This window comes from Rhinopithecus roxellana, chromosome 3, assembly GCF_007565055.1.
Source record: "Rhinopithecus roxellana isolate Shanxi Qingling chromosome 3, ASM756505v1, whole genome shotgun sequence".
Classification (NCBI taxonomy): Eukaryota; Metazoa; Chordata; class Mammalia; order Primates; family Cercopithecidae; genus Rhinopithecus; species Rhinopithecus roxellana.
In genome coordinates, this window is record NC_044551.1 from 155,279,682 (window position 1) to 155,295,013 (window position 15,332).

Below are 15,332 nucleotides of genomic sequence, written 5' to 3' on the forward strand. Positions count from 1 at the left end.
GTTGAATCCTTTCTCCTTCCCTCTTGTAGTGATGTCTCTCCCTCAGACAAGCCCAGGGACTGCTGGCCATCAGCTGAACCCGAGGGGAGCGAGGCCACAGCCCATGAGATGTACCCCACACTTCCTCTGCCCCGCCCCCCAACCAGGACTGTGTCTGTGTGTTTCAGGGTGTACTGCTGGAGCCCTGGGAGGAGGGGGTTGGGCAGCCGCTGGCGCTGCTGCTGGTGGTCCCTGTGCTTGAAGTGCCGATGGTATCGGAGTCCACGCACCCAAGGCCCAGCACTCAGCAACATTCTCTGGCCCAGCAGAGGGGTGAGAGATCAAAGGAGGGGGCGTGGGGCATGGATTGCTTCTGGGCAGACCCATGGCAATGTGACATGGCGTTTCCCGCCTGAGTGTTACTGACTGTGTGGCTGCGCCTGCCACGCTCGTCTGGGGGGTGTGTGTGTATGTGTATGGGTGGGTGTTGGGGGGTGCACAGACGCTCTGGGTATGTAGGGGGGTCAGCACTAGGGGGGCTTCTAGGATTTGTCTGTAGTCTCATTTCCGCCCTCCCTGCTCCTGGAGGGGGAGCTGTAACTCAGCCCGGAGGCCACCTAGCTGATTCCCCTCCCCCCACCCACCAGCCGCTCACTGTGTCACAACAAGGAGCTTTGGCAGAAAGGGAGGGGAGCGTGGGTGCTGCGAAGAGAAAAACACCCCAAAGTTTCAGAAAAAATGGCAGGAGAGATGCCAGCACCCAGAAGCAGGAGCCTTCTGCTTCGCACAGCCTGCACTGCTGGGCTGGGGGGAGACCACGGTTTCCTCTCTTTCCTTTCCCGCTCCCCGCCCCTTGCTGCATGATATTCAGGAAAAGGAAATATTACAGTGAGGGGAGAAAGGGAACAAAGAGATGCTTTTCAGAGCGGTCATGGATCTTTCCGTAGCCGCCAGAAGACAGAGTTCTGGGCTCTGCTTGCTCTGGGCAAAGTGGGGGTGTGTGTATGTGTGTGTGTATGTGTGTCTAGAAGAGAACAAAAAAGTGAGAGAACGTGTGTGTTAATGTGTTCGTTTATGCATGCCTGTGAGTAAATGTGTGTTAATATGTGTATCTGTGTGAATGCGGATGTGAATTGGGTGGGTGTGTGTGTGTGTGTGTGTGTGTGTGTGTTGGGAAACAGTAAAGATATAAGCAGACAGAACAAAAAGCATCATATACAAGGTTGGTTAGATAGCTGCCCTTGGATAGTCTACACATGAATACTTGAAAACTGTTTGTGCAATAGGTTGGCCATTACCCAATATTGCGCGGCATTAGATTAAACGTGTATACAACGAAAAACCTCAAGAACGACCATTTTTCCTCATGCTTTTGAAATCAGGGTATTTCATTTGGGCAATGGCTCGTTTTCTGAAGGGTAGAAACCTCATTTACTCAAAGCTCAGAATACAGTTTTTGTGATCATTTCCCCTAAGTAAGGGCTAGAGTTTCTCTTAGCATCATTTGCCTACAAAATATTTGAGTTTGTAAACAAGATCCCAAGGGGAATATTTATCCCACTCAAGAAAACAAGTTACTTTTACCTCTTTGAAATATCTGTTTACATTCCAACAATATGGTACTTATAAATCACTCCTTTCTAGAAATTTATTAAAGCAACTCTTAGAGGCAATACTTTTAAAAAATAGCAAGGCTGTATATTTTTTTTTTTTAATTTAGAGGCCTACAATGAGTTTTAACAGCTTATCTGGCTTAGTGATGTCTATTCACTTATGATTATAATAACTTCTTACAATTAATGAATGCTCTTCATGCACCAGACCCTGCATTAAATGCTTTACATACATGCTCCCATTTGGTCCTGCCAGCCAAGGAAGTACTGTTATTTTACAATTAAGGGGTAGAGAAGTAACTTAACCAGGGTCAGGTAGGTAATAAATGTCAGGGCAGAACTTAAATCTGAGTTTTGAGTCCAAAGCCCCATGCCTTACCCTATATGCTCAGTTGCATTTCCTTTTCTATCTTTCTTTCTCCTTCCCTCCCTCCCTCCCCTCCCTTCCTTCTTTCCTTCTTTTTTCAATCAGAGTCTCACTCTGTCACCCAGGCTAGAATGCACTGGCATGATCTCAGGTCATGCAACCTTTGCTTCCTGGGTTCAAGCAATTCTCAAGCCTCAGCCTCCCATGTAGCTGAGATTACAGGTGCACGCCACCATGCCCAGCTAATTTTTTTGTATTTTTGGTAAAGACCAGGTTTCACCATGTTGATCAGGCTGTCTCAAACTCCTCACCTCAAATGATCCGCCTGCCTTGGCCTCCCAAAATGCTGGGATTACAGGCGTGAGCCACCGCGCCTGGCCCATTTCTTTATATTTCACTGCCTAAACATGCCCAAACATGTCCAAACATGCAGCATGCAGGTGCCTCCAGGTGCCTACAGAGGGCTGTCCCCACAAAAATCCTGGCTCCTGGTCCAGACCCACTGTTAGGGCCAGTGCCTGGGCATTATGGGTCAGTCCAGCTCTGAGATTTTAATTCCTGTAGTTGGAATGAGGGAATAAATCCAGCTCTGTTAGGCACTCAATCTTTCGGTATTTTTCAGTTTCTCTGGGGCAGCAGATTTTTTCTTAGGGTCATCTCTGAGAGAAATATGCCTGGAACATTGGCATGAGGAAATCAATCAATGCAAAGCATATCAAGAGGTATGTATTCAGCACCGTGAAGACCAACCCAGAGAGAATAAGCTCAGAAGGTTGTAGGAAGAGTGTAGGACTTGGAGGTAGAGCAATGACCCTGCACTCCCTCTGGAAGGGGTGAGGGAGAGGGAGAAGGGAGGAAAAAGAAGGTGATGAGGAGAGGTTGAGGAAGAGCATGTGGGGTATGTGCAGCTGGAGGAAGCAACTGGATGAGTAATGGAGAGCAGCTTTATTACTTTGACTTTTTGAAATAAGAACCAGCTTATGAAGGTGGGGAGGGAACAGCCTGGAAATGAATTAATTGAGAAAGGAAATTAAAGCCATCATTTCTGCTCTGTTGACGAGCAGATGTCAGCATGCCTCTAGCCTCCTGCTATATTCAGTGCTTTTCTAGAGATAAACAGTGGAGCTCAAAGAGGTTCCAACAGGGCCTGGACTGAACACTTGAAGGCTCTAGGATATTTTGGTCATGAGAAAAGAGGGCTGGAAGTTGAGGACCAGGCTTCTAGGCTCTGAGGATTTTTTTTTTTTTTTTTACATGAGCTATTTCACAATTACCAGTAGATTTAACTGCAAAACTGAAGGGAAATCAGGTAAGGATTTATAAAAGAAGAAATTAAGATGCTGGTATTCCTACTAAGATGACCCTAGGGAGAAAGAAAAGAGTTGGAAGCACCTTTGCCAAGCCACTGAGAAGCTAGCATTGAGGGCAGAGAGTGCTTGAAGCAACCCAGCCTTAATGCACTCTCTTAGAAGCAGCCAGGGCAGAGAGCAGCGGGTACAGGCAGTTCCAGCAATAGCTGGCTAAGGAGGATAGAGAGGGAGGCTGGCTCAGCGACCTAGCCTGGGAAAGCAACCCCTGTGCTGAAATGCATTAGAAGTTCTCTGCCCTGTATCCCAGCACTTTGGGAGGCCAAGGTGGGAGGATCGCTTGAGCTTAGGAGTTCAAGACCAGCCTGGGCAACATACAGAAATATAGATAGACCTCCTCTATATTTTTAAATATTTTTTATATTTATATTTATTTTTTATATATTTATATTTATATTTAAATATAGATAGACCTCCTCTACATTTTTTAGAAAATAAATAATTTTTTAGAAAATAAAAAATTAGCCAGGTGTGTTGGCATGCACCTGTAGTCTCAGCTTCTTGGGAAACTGAGGTGGAAGGATTGCTTGAGCCCTGGAGATGGAGGCTGCAGTGAGCTTAATTGTGCTACTGCACTCCAGCCTGGGCAAGAGAGTGAGATCCTTTCTCAAAAAAAAAAAACAGTTATTTGTGAAGACTTACTCGCAGCAAGGGGAGACAGGCAGAGTGTACACCAGAAACCAGGTATCTTCAACAGGGATATTTTGGATCTTTTCTGCATCCAGACAAAGGAACTTATTTACTAACAGCTGGCAGATATGGGCAAAATCACAATTTGATGGGTTAAACAAGGTCTGTAGCTTTCTTTTAGGTGTACAGACCTAGCGCAGGGAGCAGTTTTCCCCTGGGGTAGACCTTGCTGACTCAAGGTCTATACCTAAAGTCCTGCCTTTCAAAGGCAACACTGAGAACCTGGGATAGAAAGAGAATTTAGGTGGTACCATGAATGTCAGAAGTCTCGGGCACAGGATTCTGTTGGACCAGAGAGTTCGAGTCTCCTGTTGGAAGCATGGTTCATAAATAATGCTGGAGACCAGATCTGATGGGTCATGCGTGTAATCCCAGCACTTTGGGAGGCCAAGGCAGGCCGATTACCTAAGGACAGGAATTCAAGACCAGCCTGGCCAACATGGTGAAACCCTGTCTCTACTAAAAATACAGAAGTTTGCTGGGTGTGGTGGCGCGTACCTGTAATTCCAGCTACCTGGGAGGTTGAGGCAGGAGAATTGCTTGAACCCAGGAGGTAGAGGTTGCAGTGAACTGAGATCGAGCCACTGCACTCCATCCTGGGTGACAGAGTGAGACTCCATCTCAAAATCAATCAATCAAGCTGGAATCAATGAAGTACGTATTGAACATTTTTGGGGGGTTAAATAGGGGATTCGAGAAAAACAAACAGATATGAGACTGCTCTGACTCTTGAGGAAATTAACGTGTCTTCTAATCGGATTGGCCCCCTCCTCATGCCCTTTTGCCTCTTCACTGTTTTCACTCATGTGATCATTCACCTCTACACACACCCTCCTCTTTTCTTGTCATCTTCCTTCTCTGGCTCTTTCTTGCTTCCTTTGGTCATTTTCTTTTCTTTTCTTTTTTGAGACAGAGTCTCGCTTTGTCACCCAGGCTGGAGTGCAGTGGCATGAACACGACTCACTGCAGCCTCCTGGCTCAGGTGATTCTGCCTCAGCCTCCTGAGTAGCTGGGATCACAGGCACGTGTCACCACACTCAGCTAATTCTTTTTTATTATTTGTAGAAATGAGGTCTTGCTATGTTGCTCAGGCCTGGTCTCTAACTCCTGGGCTCAAGCGATCCTCCCACCTCAGCTTCCCAAAGTGCTGGGATTACAGGCGTTAAGCCACCTCACCCGGCCCCTTTGGTTATTTTCCCCGCTGAATGTATGGCAGTCTTTGTTTTCATTCTCCCACTTGGTCTTCCCTAACCTCTGGGCACTTTGTGCCTTGGTTTTCCCACTCCTTCCCTGCCCCTGGGGGATGATAACCTCCAGCTTGCTGGAGGGCTCCAGAGAAGGTTAAAATTCTGTGATCCTGCAAGTGTGTCTAGAGTTGGATGGGCACATGTATCCCTGATTTTCCAGTTAGAAATTGCTGGAATGGGCTGTAAGGGAGGGAAAACTTTCCCTCTACCCTTTGAGATTCAACTATTGAGTCTATGAAGTACACTGACAGCCGATTAACAGGAGGAAAATTATACAAATATATTATGTGCACAGGGGCATTGCATGAAAGAAAAATGAGTACCTCCAAACCCAGTGAGATGTAGATGTTTACATGCCCTGTTCATTGGGGGGGGAAGGTGTGAAGGGAGATATAGGCAACTTAGGGGACTGTAATGATTTTGGGGAAAGATGAATGGGCCCTCAGAAGAACAGGTGACATCATGAGACGGTCTGGGTATGAAGTGGGCCTCTAGTTTCCTCTCCTGGTTAATCTTCCCTGGTTGATGAAATTTCTGGGGAGGGGACTCATGACAATGGAGTTCCTCTTGGAAAATCTGTCCTTAGGCAGATAAGGGAAGTTCAGAGAAAGCCTCTCCCTGCATTTGCTGTTTCCCAAGTGTCCTCAGTTTGAGGCCCAAAGCAGCATATTTTGGGGTGGCATTTTCTGAACTCCTTCAGAGCTAATCTGTCAGAAGGCAGGTGGAGCCCGGGTCAGAGGAATCTGGGCATGCCCAAGTTACGTAAAAGTTATGCGTCAACGAGCACATCCTCCTCCACTTTTTTTTTCTTTTTTCTTTTTAGAGATGGGGTCTTGCACTGTCACCCAGGCTGGAGTGCAGTGGCATGATCATGGCTCACTGCAGCCTCAACTTCCTGCCTACCCTACTTTTTTAGTATAATAGCTGAAAGATATGGAATGTGGAATTGATGAAGGGGGACTCATTAAAATTACAATAGCAATTAGGAACAAGCAGAAAAAGACCATAGGCAAGGACAGTTTCATGGGTAAGATCATATGGTTTCCCACATTTTGTATTTGGCGAGGGCTTAGGAGGGATCAGCACACCCAGACTACTCTCCAGCTACAACTTCAGTTTCAACAAAAACCTAAATTTGATGCCCTTGACCCAGGCCCTCTTTCTCTTTCCTGAGCACTAAGGCTTCTGTTGGTGCTCTTGGCATTAGTAGCTTCAAGGCGAGGGTGAGTGGGTTTGTGTTAGTGACTTTGTGGATGAAAGGACACTTGAATTTTCCTTGCCCAGCCTCAGCACTGCCTCAGGCATTAAAGGCTATGAAATCTGCACTGGTGTTTTGGTCAGAGAGTGGAGTTGTCTCAGACCACTTTTTATACCCTATGTGAGAAGGAACTGTCAACCTAAATAACGATCAGAGAGGCTTTCTAAAAGAAAAGGTCTTTATTTTGGAATGGACATTGCAATGGGAATATGAATATGCATGCCATAGTAAACTGTGTGAGTAAAAGAAGACAAAGTCTCACTTTTTTTTTTTTTTTTTTTTTTTTTTTTTTTGAGACAGAGTCTCGCTCTGTGACCCAGGCTGGAGTGCAATGGTGTGATCTCGGCTCACTGCAACCTATGCCTCCTGTGTTTAAGTGATTCTCCTCCCTCAGCCTCCCGAGTAGCTGGGATTACAGGCATGTGCCACCATGCCAGCTAGTTTTTTAATACAGACGGGGTTTCTCCATGTTGGTCAGGCTGGTCTCAAACTCCCAACCTCGGGTGATCGATCCACCTGCCTCAGCCTCCCAAGGTGCTGGGATTACAGGTATAAGTCACCACGCCTGGCCTTTTTTTTTTTTTTTTTTTTTTTGGATACACGGTCTGGCTCTGTTGCTCAGGCTGGAGTGCAGTGGTATGATCTTGGCTCACTGCAGCCTCTGGCTCCCAGGCTCAAGCAATCCTCCCACCTCAGCCTCCTGAGTAGCTGGGACTATAGGCGTGTACCACCATGCCTGGCTAATTTTTATATTTTATGTAGAGATGGGGTTTCATCATGTTGCCCAGGCTGGTTTCAAACTCCTGAACTCAAGCAATACCAAGGGAGATGCCAGTCTGAGCTTGGACAAGCAGTTGCTGGGCAGATGTCCTTGCATAAGTATTTTTTATGTAATGTTGTGAAGGCCTTCATACAAGGTTGTGAGTTTTACAGTCTTTTGTGATTTTTTTTTTTTTTAATCAAGCATACAAGCATGAAAACCCTCTCTTCATGGCCTGCCCTGATTCTGTTTGTCAGAGTTTTCTTTTCTTTTCTTTTCTTTTCTTTTGAGACAGAGCCTTGCTCTGTCGCCCAGGCTGGAGAGCAGTGGCACAATCTCAGCTCACTGCAACCTCCGCCTCCAGGGTTCAAGTGATTCTCCTGCCTCAGCCTCCTGAGTAGCTGGGACTACAGGTGCGTGCCACTATGTCCGGCTAATTTTTTGTATTTTTAGTAGAGACGGGGTTTCACCGTGTTAGCCAGGATGGTCTCGATCTCCTGACCTCATGATCCGCCTGCCTTGGCCTCCCAAAGTGCTGGGATTACAGGCATGACCCACTGTGCCCTGCCTGGATTTTCTTAACATTAGTGACTTTATTTTAATTTTGACAACTTTCACAGAACTTAATTGTAGTCCCTTAATCCATAGTTGCCTCTGATTCTGAACTGCCCAGAAAAAATAGACGTTAGTTGGTTCCTTGGGTTTTTTTCCTTCCAGTCATTTATTCATAAATGGTGTCACACACTGGAGATGTGAGAATGGAAAAAATCATGGTACCTGCCTGTCAAGAACCACAGTCTTGTAGGGGAGACAGGAATAGAAACCACAATACAGGGCTCGGTGAGGTGGCTCATGCCTGTAATCCCAGCACTTTGGGAGGCTGAGGTGGGTGGATCACCTGAGGTCAGGAGTTCGAGACCAGCCTGGCCAACATGGTGAAACCCTGTTTCTACTAAAAATAAAAAATTAGCTGGGCATGGTGGTGCATGCCTATAATCTCAGCTACTCGGGAGGCTGAGGCAGGAGAATTGCCTGAACCTGGAAGGCGGTGGTTGCAGTGAGCCGAGATCACGCAATTGTGCTCCAGCCTGGGTGACAAGAGTGAAATTCTGTCTTCCATCCCCCACCCCCCAAAAAAGAGGTCACAGAGTAGAATTTGGTGGAGGCAATTGTTCCAGGGTCCCAAGTCCAGTAGGGCTTAAGGTGTCTCCTATCCTGGTCCTCAAATGAGGAATTCTTTTCTCCGTTCTTCTCTTCCTTTATTCCACAAAGATGTAGTGAGTGCTGTGAGTTAGGTCTGAGTTAGGTTCTGTGAATACATAAATGAACAAATACCACTCCCTGCTTAAAGGAGATCACGGACTAGTTATGTTCTTCCCAGACTCCATGCTAGGGTATTCACTGGTCCATTTCACTATCAGGATGAAATAAGAAAAAGCAAGAGACAATGTAGTGAGTCTTTACATAAAATTAAATGTATTCAATATAAGATCTTTTCTCTTTAGTTTGAGGTTATATTCTTTTTTTTTTTTTTTTTTTTTTTTGAGACGGAGTCTTGCTCTGTCGCCCAGGCTGGAGTGCAGTGGCCGGATCTCAGCTCACTGCAAGCTCCGCCTCCCGGGTTTACGCCATTCTCCTGCCTCAGCCTCCCGAGTAGCTGGGACTACAGGCACCCGCCACCACGCCCGGCTAGTTTTTTGTATTTTTTTTTAGTAGAGACGGGGTTTCACTGTGTTAGCCAGGATGGTCTCGATCTCCAGACCTCGTGATCCGCCCGTCTCGGCCTCCCAAAGTGCTGGGATTACAGGCTTGAGCCACCGCGCCCGGCCGAGGTTATATTCTTATGTACATTCTTTCCTCAAAACATGTTCGTAGTAGATGGTAGTCATCACTGATTTGTTTGTTTATTTCCTTGCTTGCCGAAATGAAAATTAAGCAATCTTTTGTCATATCACAAAAAGTGCATGTGTGTGTTAAGTGGTGTTACTGGTTAAAGATTCATTTCCTCATTATTTCAAAAGTGGGATTAAGGCGGGGCATGGCTGTAATCCCAACACTTTGGGAGGCCGAGGCAGATGGATTACTTCAGATCAGGAGTTTGAGACTAGCCTGGTCAACATGGTGAAATGGTGAAACCCCATCTCTACTAAAACTACAAAAAAATTAGCTGGGCATGGTGGCACATGCCTGTAGTCCCAGCTACTTGGGAAGCTGAGGCAGGAGAATTACTTGAGCCCAGGAGGCGGAAGATGCCGTGAGCCGAGATGGCGCCACTACACAATAGCCTGGGAAATAGAGCAAGACTGTCTCAAACAAAACAAAACAAAACAACAACAACAACACACAAAACCAAAGTGGGACTAAGAGTGACCCTTTCTCATCTAATAAAGTGGATCTTATTCAGGGAATATGGATTTACCAGACATGACACATGCGGGTGCTCATGCCACTCCCCACCCTCCTTAGACTCAGAAGGGAGGAAATGGGAGCGCCCCAGGCCTCAAGAGAGGCAGCATTAGCTCTTTTCTTGTTACCCTTGCGCAAGACACCAAGAGCAGCAGCCTCTTGAGACCCTGTAGGAGGCAGTGCGGGAAGTCCTGGACAGGAACCAGTGCAAGCGCCAGAAACTTTTGGGAACACTGGAGCTACAGATCCGCTTGAAGAACTATGACCCTCAGAAAGATGAACGCTTCTTGGGCACTGTCATCTGAAGTCCACTCCCCGCCCCAGGTTCTCCACATGTGTCCTGGGGGACCAGCAGCACTGGGATGAGGCCAAGGCTGTGGGTGTCTCCCACGTGGACATCGAGGTGCTGAAGAAACTTGACAAGAACAAGAAGCTGCTTAACAAGTATGATGCCTTTTTGGCCTCAGGGTCTCTGATCAGGCAGATCCCACAAATCCTGGGCCCAGGCCTAAATAAGGAAGGCAGGTTCCCTTCCCTGCTGATGTACAGTGAAGACATGGTGGCCAAAGTTGATGATGGGAAGTCCACAATCAAGTTCCAGAGGAAGAAAGGGTTCTGTCTGGCATGGCTCTTGGCCATGTCTGGATGACAGACGACGAACTTGTGTACAATGTCCATCTGGCTCTCAACTTCCCGGTATCACTGCTCTGGAAGAACTGGCAGAACATCTGGGCTTTATACATCAAGAACACCATAGGCAAGCCCCAGTGCCTATGTTAAGGCACATTCTAATAAATCTTAGTGCCACAAAGAGAGAGACAGAGAGAGAGAGAGAGAGAGAGAGAGAGAGAGACAGAGATAAACAGAGAGAGACTCGAGATTCAGCAATCTCCTTTCTAGACAAGGGCTGCTCCCCCTGTCATCACAGAGGAGATGGCTGATGTTCCAGGAGTCTACAGGCCCAAGAGATCTGGGTTCATCCCATCTCGTTGGAGAAGGACAGCAATTCTACAGAGGGACCTGATGGGAAGTCCACAATCAAGTTCCAGAGGAAGAAAGGGTTCTGTCTGGCATGGCTCTTGGCCATGTCTGGATGACAGACGACGAACTTGTGTACAATGTCCATCTGGCTCTCAACTTCCCGATATCACTGCTCTGGAAGAACTGGCAGAACATCTGGGCTTTATACATCAAGAACACCATAGGCAAGCCCCAGTGCCTATGTTAAGGCACATTCTAATAAATCTTAGTGCCACAAAGAGAGAGACAGAGAGAGAGAGAGAGAGAGAGAGAGAGAGAGAGAGAGAGACAGAGAGACAGAGATAAACAGAGAGAGACTCGAGATTCAGCAATCTCCTTTCTAGACAAGGGCTGCTCCCCCTGTCATCACAGAGGAGATGGCTGATGTTCCAGGAGTCTACAGGCCCAAGAGATCTGGGTTCATCCCATCTCGTTGGAGAAGGACAGCAATTCTACAGAGGGACCTGGCAGGAAAAACTGGTGAAACATGAATAGGCTGCCCCAGGAAGGAGCCTCTGGCTCTTTTATAGGGTAACTGAATATGGTCACCAGCTTTTATCAGAATTAGCCGGGTACTCAGAGTTTCCATGGCCCAGGCACAAATAATTCACAAACCAATCCCTTCAAATTATATCCCTGAAATAGTCACATGCATGCTCTCAACATACCATTAGCACCTAAACTCAAACGATGACACACTCACAAGTCTGCATCATGCTGCTTATAACTTAAAGCTTGTGGGTTTAAACTAATTTAGGAGTCGGTCTGGGGACCAAAGGGGGAAAGTCTTATCATGAGGTGGCGATTTGCTTAGGGAGGAAAATGCAATGCACGTGTGATATCCGGAGGCTAGGAACCAATCGTCTCATAGGAGAGGTAAATGTGTAAGCAGGCTGGGCGCTGTGGCTCACGCCTATAATCCCAGCACTTTGGGAGGCCTGAGGTCAGGAGTTCGTGACCAGCCTGGCCAACATGGTAAAACTTCATCTCTACTAAAAATACAGAATTAGCTGGACGTGGTGGCACACGCCTGTAGTCCCAGCTACTCCGGAGGCTGAGATAGGAGAATGGCTTGAAACCAGGAGGCAGAGGCTGCAGTGAGCTGAGATCATGCCACTGCACTCCAGTCTGGCGACAGAGTGAGACCCCATCTCCAAGTAAAAAAAGAAAAAAAGGACCGTAGTGAAGGGGTAGGGTGGTGAGTTTAGCACAGGTAGAGGTGAAAGGTATCTGGTGGAAGTGCCTGAAAAGGGGACTAGAAAGGGAGGTTGGAGCCTGATTGTGAAGGGCCAGACCAGGAGTAGGTTCTCAGGAAGCAGAACCAAGGAGAGGGCTGCCGACCAGTGACCCAGGGAAGCTGGGAGAGTCTTTCCCAAGGAGTTGACCCTTGGGGTGCATTTCTTTCCTCATCTTCTGCTTTAAGGCTCTCTTGTCTCTTTTCTTTCCCCCTGCCCCACATTCCCTATGCACGCCAGGCCCAAAACATCCTCACAGGCTGCTGCTCTAATTACTTCATCCCATTTTAATTCTGCTGAGTTAGGAGCCTGTGAACTCAAGAGGAAATTCATGCAAAATACCCAACGAATTGAATGTGCTGGTGTTTTAGAACACCAGGTCTGACCCTATCTGCCCCCTTCATCCTCCCTTCTTGTGGCCTTACTCCTGACAAATCTCAGCTTGATAAATCAAAGGTAGAATGTGCTGGTGAGAAGAGAGGGTGGCATTGATTGAATAAGATGCTGAGTTTCACTAAATCGTTTGAGCCATTGCTTGGGATGAGGACAGGGTGGGGCTTTTTGATGGGAAGCTTCTGTGGGAGGCTTTTTGGAACTGATGGAGTCCATCTCCAGAGCTCCAAAATACCACGTGTGTTTGTGAGTTGTAAGGTTTCCTCGTCCCTCAAGATACTTACAAGTTAGGAGAGATTTTTTTTTTTTTTTTTTTTTTTTTTTTTTTTTTTTGAGTCTCGCTTTGTCACTCAGGCTGGAGTGCAGTGGCACGATCTTGGCACACTGCAAGCTCCGCCTCCCAGGTTCACGCCATTCTGCTGCCTCAGCCTCCTGAGTAGCTGGGACTACAGGCGCCTGCCACCACGCCCAGCTAATTTTTTGTACTTTTAGTAGAGACGGGGTTTCACTGTGTTAGCCGGGATGGTCTCGATCTCCTGACCTCGTGATCCGCCCGCCTCAGCCTCCCAAAGTGCTGGGATTACAGGCATAAGCCACCGCGCCCGGCCAGGAAAGATTTCTTATTCCAGCTGTTTGTCCATGGAGATGATAAATCATTTAAAACAAATGGATGGCTGTTTTCTTTTCTTTCTTTCTTTTTTTTTTGAGACAGAGTTCTCACTCTGTTGCCCAGGCTGGAGGTCAGCGGCGCAATCTCGGCTCACTGCAACCTCAACCTCCCAGATTCAGGCAATTCTCTAGCCTCAGCCTCCCAAGTAGCTGGGACTACAGGCACGCACCACCACGTCTGGCTAATTTTTGTGTTTTTAGTAGAGACAGGGTTTCACCATGTTGGCCAGGCTGGTCTCAAACTCCTGACCTCAGGTGATCTGCCCACCTTGGCCCCCCAAAGTGCTGGGATTACAGGCATGAACCACTGTGCCTTGTGGATGGCTATTTTAAAATCAGCAATTCTCGAGTTTGAGACCAGCCTGGGCAGCAAGGCAAAATCCTGTCTCTATTAAAAAATACAAAAATTAGCTGGGTGTGGTGCTGCCCTCCTGTAGTCCCAGCAACTCAGGAGGCTGAAGTGGGAGGATGGCTTGAGTCCGGGAGGCAGAGGCTGCAGTGACCTGAGATTGCACGACTGCACTCCAGCCTGAGCAATGGAGCCAAAACCTGTCTCAAAAACGAAACAAGCAAAAAAATAAGTGATTCTCAAATTTTTTCAGTCTCAGGACTCCGTTATACTCCAAAAAATGACTGACGTCTCCAAGAGCTTTTGTTTATGTGGTTATCGCTATTGATATTTACTATATTCAAAATGAAAACTGGGATCCTTTTGTAGTTCATAAGCATGATGACCGGGTTTTCATGCTTGTGTGTGAGATGTGCTTCCCTCAAACCTTGTTATGATGGTGGCACATTACCCATCTGATGTGAAAAAAAAAAAAAAGAAAGCCTGAGAAGTTGAAGGAATATTTATTAATCCATTTAAATTTAAAATAACAAAAATAAACCATTATGTGTTAACATAACTAACACATTTTGGTGAAAAAAGTGCTATATTTTCCCCCTAAAATAGTGATAAAATTGGCATGTTTTACATTTTTACAAATCTCTAATAACTGGCTTAATCAAAAATACCTGGATTCTCTTATCTTATTCTCTTATTATAATGAATCCATTTCTTTTTTTCTTTCTTTCTTTTTTTTTTTTTTTTTTTTTGAGATAGAGTCTCTCTCTGTGTCACCCAGACTAGAGTGCAGTGGTGTGATCTCAGCTCACTGTAACCTCTGCCTCCCCAGTTCAAGTCATTCTCTTGCCTCAGCCTCCCAAGTAGCTGGGATTACAGGTGTGTACCACCACACCTGGCTCATTTTTATATTTTTAGTAGAGACAGGGTTTCACCATGTTGGCCAGGCTGGTCTCAAACTCCTGACCTCAAGTGATCCACCTACCTCGGCCTCTCAAAGTACTAGAATTACAGGTCTGAGCCACTATGTCTGGCCTAATCAGTTTCAATATGTTGTTTTGATTGAACTCCTGGCTTCAAGTCATCTACCTGCCTTGGCCTCCCAAATTGCTAGGATTAGAGGCATGACCCACCGTGCCTGGCCAATGGTGTTATTTCCAAAATATCTCTTTAATCCATAACATGAAACAAATCGGGCCTCACCGAGTTAGAAAAGTGAGGAATATTTTAGTCTTCAGCTAATTGTGGATATTTTTCTTGGACACTACTCCAAAAGGTGACACACAGTAGTTTTTTCTTCTTTCCTTTTTTACTTACCACTATACTAATGAGGAAACATAGTAGTTTCTTAAAGGTATGTGGAATCTTTTTTTTTTTTTTTTTTTTTTTTTTTTTTTTTTTTTTTTTGAGATGGTGTCTGGCTCTGTCGCCCAGGCTGGAGTGCAGTGGCCGGATCTCAGCTCACTGCAAGCTCCGCCTCCCGGGTTTACGCCATTCTCCTGCCTCAGCCTCCGGAGTAGCTGGGACTACAGGCACCCGCCACCTCGCCCGGCTAGTTTTTTGTATTTTTTAAGTAGAGACGGGGTTTCACCGTGTTAGCCAGGATGGTCTCGATCTCCTGACCTCGTGATCCACCCGTCTCGGCCTCCCAAAGTGCTGGGATTACAGAGGTATGTGGAATCTAAAATCATGTCAATCAATTCCTATTCTATGACATTAAAATCCATTGGTTTATCTTGAACTTTGAAGAGATTTTGTAACATTGTGTATTGGTCATTTGGAAAATATAGGTCGACTGAATTATACATAGCTTCTAAATACTGATGCATTTCATTATACAATACTTTTAAAATCACATTCATTATATCACTATCAATCTCATCAAAGAAGTCTTTAGGAATTGGGAAGTTTTCAAGTTCATGGTGACAGATACAAGTGTTCCAAAATTCTAATTTTTCACTTGAAAGCTTGAATGTTATTAT

At 46.2% G+C, this 15,332-nt stretch overlaps 1 non-coding gene and 1 pseudogene across 1 annotated transcript; both read left to right on the top strand.

Moving 5' to 3' along the window:
• LOC104681855 overlaps nt 1–10,467 on the top strand; it is a 45,229-nt pseudogene extending 34,762 nt beyond the window's left edge.
• Nucleotides 10,468–13,710: 3,243 nt separating this feature from the next.
• LOC115896708 lies at nt 13,711–13,814 on the top strand. Its single transcript, XR_004056609.1, has one exon. It is a non-coding gene; the product is annotated as a small nucleolar RNA U13 (small nucleolar RNA).
• Nucleotides 13,815–15,332: the final 1,518 nt, after the last annotated feature.